Consider the following 8,273-nt stretch of genomic DNA (forward strand, 5'->3'; position numbering starts at 1 on the left):
ATATATACAGTATATATATATATATATATACACACACACACACATATATACAGTATATATATATATATATATATATACACACACACACATGATTTTAGTTCTCATGATGAAAACAAGAAATAGGTCACATTGCTTTGATCCTTTCGAACCTTTTCAAATGAACTGCGCTGCATGTTGACAGAGGGGATTTTTAGTATTTCACAGGCGACTGCAACACGAATGGCATGTCTTTAACTGTATGCTTTAAGTGTGTGCATGCAAATTGACTACACAGTCTGGAAGAAAAAAAAATTGGCTGCAGAGCGGAGCCCTGAAATGACATCTGTTTACCACCAAGCTTTCCTGACTGGCATTTGACAGAAATTACAAGTGACCATCCGAGAAGCAGGCACTCAGAGAAGGAATCATTTTAAAAATGAATTCTGCCAATCTTTCAGAAGGAACATCATTTCTAGCTTACATTATACGCTTGAAAGAAAGAAAGAAACTCGCCTGGAGGAAAAGACAAATCTAAATATCTTGATTGTTTTTCATAGAAGGCAATGAATTTAAAGCCTTTCTCCTGAGAAAAAGACCTTAACAATGTCTCAAACTGCCCAGATTTGCCAAAATACCAAAAGTCTGCAATCAAAAGTCACAGATCTCGAAATTAATTCTAATATTTCTCCTCAAAATCAAATGATCTGAGCTGATCCACATTCGTTTTATATCTGTATACTGTATGAAATCAGCTGACTCATTTGTGTCTATTTTTACCTCATCTAAGGATCTGAGTGAGATACAGTTTATATAAAATGAACCTCTATTAAGTGTCCTGACGTCTCATCTGGGTGCACTCAAAACCTCAGAAACAGCACAAAAAGGACACATCTAAAATTAGCATTATTCCAAGAAATAAAAGGATCTTTTTCCATCACTGTGAGAGAGTTACGGTCCTCTCGGCTCTCACCAGGTCTTTGTAAGCAGACTACACTGTGTGTTTTCCATGCTTTACAGCCTGTCCACACTGCATAAAAGAACTCCACACTTCCCTTAATGGAGACATAAAGCTTTCCAAAAGGTGGCTCTGTTTTAATGACCAGTATGCATCATCGGCGACAGTGGCCGCAGGCTCACCGAAACCTCCCACTCCAATGAATTGCCACACCATGATATGTACCACAAAGCATTGTGACCTTTAATTAATGTTCAGGGCGATTTGACCAAAACTACTAAAAGTGTCTGAGTGAGTGTTAAAATCAGCATGGAATCAAAATAACATTGTTTACTTTCCTATTGTGAATCATTCACCTGTGCATGTTATTGTTATATAAAAAAATCATTAAAATATTAAATAAAAAATTAATATGTAAATAAAGAAAATATAAAAACATTTAAAATATATTTTAATTGTTTATTTAGTACAAAAGCACTGGGTCAATAGGACATTTTAATCTTTCATTAAAATTTAACTTATATATTACATAAAAAAACACCATTATTCAAATCTTAAAAAATATTGTTAAATATTAGATAAAACATTTAAAATGTATTTTAATCGCCTATTTAGTGTATATACTAAAGATTAAAACCGGTCAGGCCAGTACAAAAGTAAAATGTTGGTCACAAGTACATTTTAATCTTTCATTAAAATGTATCTCATACCCGCCACTGTATATAAAAATGACCCAAAAAAATTCTATAAAATATATTACATCAATAATATAAAATATATAAACATTTAAAATATTTAATTGTTTATTTACTGTATACGTTTACACATTTAAAATGATTTATAAATATGTTTACGTTTAATGCTATAAAATAAAATAAAATAAAATAAAATAAAATAAAATAAAATAAAATAAAATAAAATAAAATAAAATAAAATAAAATAAAATAAAATAAAATAAAATAAAATAAAATAAAATAAAATAAAATAAAATAAAATAAAATAAAATAAAATAAAATAAAATAAAATAAAATAAAATAAAATAAAATAAAATAAATCTTGCTGGTTAAAGGGTTAGATACATTGCAAATCCCTTTAAAAATCCTAAAGCACTTCCTTTCACTGGTCATTTGTGGGAAAAGAAAAAGAGCAGTGATTGTCCATTTTGGCCTTTTTTTGGAAAGTGCCAGTGGACTTTGGAGACTGGAAATGAAGCTGTTGTTCGTTTTTTTTTTAGCATGGGAAGTTTGTGCTCAGAAAATAGCAGCTAGTGGCCAGGTCGAGGTCTTCTGAGGGCTTCCTTAACATGCATCCATATGGTTAAAAGTCCCCTTTCATACTGGCATTTCCCTGCACTGGTGAGCAATGCTGACGAAGCCTTATATTGGTGGCAAGAACACATGAGGCATATGGGCATAAAGAAAAGTTTACAGTCCATGCGGTTGAACAGGGGTTCAAGGGCGAAAGGGCTTTGAGCTTTAGCTATTTATCAAGCATATTAGCAACCACACAGGGGAAAACAAGAGGAAAAGTTTGATGATCTGATGTACCAACCGCCCAAAAAAATGTATTAATATATCACTGAGATCATATTATAGTTTTTAATATTATTATTATTTTTTAGTTTTAGTTCTAAATATATCAAGATAAAATAAATACAAATTTTAAATGTTCCTGAAAAAAAATAGTTTTTTATATTTTATTTTGTTTCAGTTATTGCTTATTTAACAATATGTATGCTTAGTTACCTTGACAATGAACTAAACTTAAGTAGAAGCACTAAAATAAAATTACTAATTGGAAATAAATAAAATCTAAAACTGGGCTAAAACTAAAAAAAAATTATAATAATTTAATTACAACAATAAAGCAAAGAATAACATTTTACAAAAAAAAGAAAGAAAAAGAAATATATAATATAAATACATAAATGAAATATGAAAATATATAAATAAAAGCTCATTTTAAATATGAATAAAGACCATAATAGTATATGAATTATACAAAAAAAAAAACCTCCTAGCACATCCTAGCAACTGTCCTAGCAACCACTCAGAACACTGTAATAACTACAAAAACATTAAATAATGGGAACGTTGTGACTTTAGGCACACAAATTCTTGAAAAATTCTAGTTTAATTTGAAGTTATGTAAGATACTAAAAACATAAATTCAGTTAAGAAAAAAAACAGTCAGGAAAGCACTGCATGGGTTCAACACTGCAGGCCTTTGTTAGAGAGATGAAGTGTAAGACTTTGTGCTTGTTCTCAATTACAGAGTTGAGAGGGATGGGATTGTTTGTATTCAGAAATACAAGTGATCCGAGCGAACGCACAGTGTAATTCAGAAAGACAGTTCATTGCTAATGCTGAGACGAGACCTAAAGCATGCAAATTACAGCTCAGCCACAGTCTCAGCCCTCTGTTTGTTTATTTCAACACTGGCCGTTAATCATGTACGACTGCGGCATATCATCATTTAAGATAATGGAGTCTGCTATTATTGCTTATGATTAAACACTCGCCAGACAGGAGACGTTGTAATAGCACGTAGAAAATGTAAAAGAGACCTTGAGAGTGTCCCTTCGGATTAACCAGCAAAACTTTTACTGCATATTTGTTCACAGAATCTGTTGCAGATGTATTGCAAATACACTGTTATTACTATTATTATTATAAAGATAAGTGGAGTACATTTTAACAGAAAATACTATTTTAGTTTTTCTACATCAAAATGTCATGTTTAATTCAATGTGTTGCTTGCCATTTCTTTGTAATTATTTGTGTAATTATATTTGTGTAATTATATAGTGAATTGCAATATTTAGTTTTTTCTGTGATATACTGTGTAAAAAAAATACAGGAATTGGGAGATTGTATCTACAAATCAAATCAAATATGTATTCGTTTCATAAAAATATATGAAACAATAATATATATTGTAAATTTTTAGTTTAATTAAATATCTCAATTTCTTAATTAAACAGCAAACCATCTAGCAAATAAAAATAAATAAAAGAAAAATATTCAAGGCTGATTTCAGAATGATGCTTGCCTTTGTGTGTTTATTTACACGCATGTTTCAGAATGGCTTGATTCACAGTAAATGAATGCCACCCTTGAAACCGTTAAAGCATATTTTTTAAATTGCTCGATGAAATCAATTAATTTTGAAACAAGCAAATATCAATATTTTAAAGTGCCCCTATTATGCCATTTTTAAGGTTGCTAATATTGTTTTATGAGTCTCCTAAAACAAGTTTATATGCATGCAAGCTAAAAAACACGTTAGTTTTCTCAAAAAATAGATTTAATTTTACTTCATTTCTAAATGATTCGTAAACGACTCGTGCGAAGCAGTTCAAAGAATCAGTCTCTCTAAACCCCTCCTTTCCATGAGCCCTCACTGCTGTGATTGGTCAGATGGCGCAGTCCTTTGTGATTGGTCCAGAGCCGTAGTGAGATTGGCTCTGGATTGGTCTACCGCGTACAGCGAGTGTCAGAAACGAAACGCCCTTTGCCGTGACGGAATGACAGTCCTGGAGACTTGTCTACATAGAAAAGATTGTATCGATTGTACCTTACCGATTCGAGCCGGAGTCTGATGATGAAACGGTTGAACTGGCTGATCAACAAGAGACTGATTCGCAAGCATGACTGGAGCAGGACGTTTCAAGTTAAGTGTCAAGTGTTGACAAGTTTGTGGTAATTATGAGATGTGATAAAACAAATTTACTCTCACAGCGTAGGATACAGCGTCTTCTCGACATGATGTTAACCACACAGAAATTTTACTGTTTGTGGGCAAACAAGTTGGCGACGTAGAACGTGGGCAGACATTATGCAAATGTGTTACTTCGTGATGTAGAGCCGTAACAGAATAAGATTCGAATTCCTGAAGACAATAACTTTATTTATCGTGCACTGTCGGCTTCACAACTTTGCAGATAGTTTATGTTCACATACAGCTACATGACACACTGCATGAAAGGTAATATTCAAAAAGGCATAATAGGGGCACTTTCATCGGTTCACTTCCGTAATTTGAGCTGGATATGCTTCAAACTCTACACACACAAGCTCCACAGATGCTTAACAAATAGCCAACAATAACTGTTTTTGTTGCAAAAAACTATCTTGCAAACACTGACAAGCAGAGACTCGCAACTACCGATTTGTGTAAATGAATGTGACACCAGATCAATGGCGGTGAAGGTGATTCATTTAGAGCGACTGGTTATTGACTGTGCGATTGCGGCTGGTGTGAAAACTCTGGTCTGGGCAGGCCGAGACGTTGATTAGTCATAGAATTAGCTGAGGTTCAGCTTTCCGAAACTCATCCATCTCTGCCAGAGCACAAACCACACAGACTGTACGGCTCTGGAGGCTCAGGTGTTCCGCGCTGATGAATGAGCTTTCAGTCTGAATGGACAAAAGCATCATCTTCACCAGCGCAGCCGGGAACAAGTCGAGCATCTTTGCCATTTCACTTGTGAACACTGATGCAAGGCATGCACATTTTGGCAACTCGAAAGGTGTTTTCTTTCTTCATATTTTGTTTTCTAATGCAATGACAAATAATTTTTGCATTTGTAGTAGTTCATCAATTAAAAGTGTATAATACTCATTTGCACACATGACGTCTGTCATTGGCTCTGAAATGACATTTTGGAATTAGCAATGGAACACTTGGAATGAGGTGTGTAAGACATTTGTTCAACACATACGCATTTTCAGGACAGAAACATGTAACGATGCATCCCGAGCCGGTTGAAAATCGATACAAATATGTGACGATTCAAGTCGGTTGAGATGTTAAATCGCAATACAGTTGGGGGTGGGAGTTCATATGAATGTACACTATATGAACAAAAGTATTGGAACCCCCCTTATAATAAACAGGTTTGACTGTTAGTAATTTCCATGTACAAATCTTAATGTTTAAGCATATCATGATATTCTAGGGAATTACATGCTTCTGATTTTATAGCAACAGTTAGGACAGAACATGACAATGCCTCTGTGTATAAGGCAAGATTCAAAAAGAAATGATTGATTCAGTCAGTGTGGAAGAACTTGACTGATCTGCAGAAAGCCAAGTCCTAATCCCAGCTGAACACCTCTGGTGTGACTTGAAATGCAGACCTTGAGCCAAAAAACTCATCACCAAACACCATTGACTTGTACATACATTATATGGACAAAAGTATTGGGACACCCCATCTTTACAATAGAAAAAGGCTCTTCCAAAACTGTGTCAACAAAGATGAAAACATAATTCATGCATTTAAAAATTGTATTTCCATATCTTTTGCAACAGTTTTGGAAGTGTCTAAAATGTACAAGTCATTGGTGTTTTGTGATGAGTGTCGCAATACTTGTCCATCTAGTGTATCTGTGAGGCGAACTGACTGTCTTCAGAACAGCTTTTGCTTCTTACAGGTATGTTTTATGTAGCATAGTGTCACTAAGCTAAAGTCAGACCATTCTGTTTTTGTCTTCAAATTTCGAGATTATACAATCTAATAAAAAAAATAAAATAAATGCTCATGCTGCATGTATGCAGCATCTTTGTTTGGCTCATGATTAAAACACAGTGCTTGCCTCTGATTTTAAATGGAAAGAGCACAGGCTGAGTTTGTTTTTATGAAATGTTTTTTTTTTTTTTTTTTTTTTTTTTTTTTTTTTGATTAGGGATTTGATTTAAAATTTCAACTTAGTTTTGCTATTTGACATTTCAATTTTGACAAAGAAATGTGCAGCATTTTGTCTGAAAAAATATAAAAGAACACCTTTTCATTTATAATTAGTCTTAAATCTGATTTTGTTAAAAATGTGTGAGATGTGAAATGTGTGAGATCAGTATGGTCAATCGTACCACATCGTGAGTTGAGTGAGCGGTTACATACCTAGAAACATGGCAAATGTCTTCATATAACATCTCAACAATGTCTTCAGGTGTGTTTGTGATTAAGGGCCATTGAATCATTAGAAAAATAATGCACACTGGAGGTGGTAATGCGTCTGTATTCCTTACTTGAAACAGTCTTTCTCTGCTCACAAACGAGTGAAGAACTGCATTTGATCTTCAGTGACTGAATGCCAACTGGACGACTTCGCACTTACTGCAATAGTGTAACCGTTTCCATGGATTATAATAGACTTTTGTTTGCTGTTGTGGTACACTCTAAAAAATGCTGGGTTAAATATAACCCAGCGCTGGGTTAATAAGGGACAAACCCAGCTATTGGGTTGTTTTGACCCAGCGGCTGGGTTGTTTTGACCGAGCTATTGGGTTGTTTTGAAAACAACCCAATAGCTGGGTTTGTCCCTTTTTAACCCAGCCTTTTTTAGAGTGTAATATTATATATTAATAGGGAAGGAGAGCCCAAAATGTATTTTGCCTATGTCACAACAAGAGGTAAATCTGGCGCTGATGAAAACGTATTTTCGTGTTTTCTTTCTTTAAATGACACTTAGTTTGATATTCGTTTTCTAATGCAATGAAATGTACACATGTATAAGTGTGGATAAATGGATAATGTTTCAGACAGCTGTTGAGCAAAAGAAGTCTAATGCAACCACGACAACCAGTGAAAAGCAATGAAAGTGGAAATCCATATGGGATTGTGTGCTAATATTGTGAGGATTTTTGAGACTTCTGTCATCAAGTAGCCAAGGGAATTTGCAGATGGCTGAGCACATGGGAAGCATGTCCCTACGGCAGGCCACAGTAATGAATACCGCTGAGAGTCCTGTAACTTTAACTTCTGCACTGGTGCATTCTGGGATCTGTGCCCTCTGTGACTAAGAAAAACAACTGAGATGTCAAATATTTTCTTTAACAAAAGTGTGACCTTGTCCCTGTTTCTGTGTAATATTTTGGATGTTACTATTTAGTCACTATTTAGAGTTAACTTTAAAAGCCTGTGCTTTTAAAGTAACATATCTCAGTTACTTTAACTGTGCAAATACAGTTTGTAATGCTGTTTGATACTGCAAACCTGCATTTGTTATCATATTAATGTATTATTGTAATCCTAAACACTCTGATTTGTAGCTAAAACAACTACTTTGTTATTTTAATAATTCATTAGGCCTACCTATAATGGCTAATCAGAAGTCTCACACTTTTACAGGAAATAGCTTACTTCCACAATGAAAAAATAGTAGTTAAAAACATATTGACAGGCTAATGATTATAATGAATTGTGATTATATTGCTGAAAATAAGGAGAACTGAAGCTGTTTTTAAAATTGAGAAGGCATTTAATATATATATATATATATATATATATATATATATATATATATATATATTCACATTTATAAGATTTATTTGT

Source organism: Sinocyclocheilus grahami, unplaced genomic scaffold (genome assembly GCF_001515645.1).
Source record: "Sinocyclocheilus grahami isolate Dianchi unplaced genomic scaffold, SAMN03320097.WGS_v1.1 scaffold743.1, whole genome shotgun sequence".
NCBI classification, from domain to species: Eukaryota; Metazoa; Chordata; class Actinopteri; order Cypriniformes; family Cyprinidae; genus Sinocyclocheilus; species Sinocyclocheilus grahami.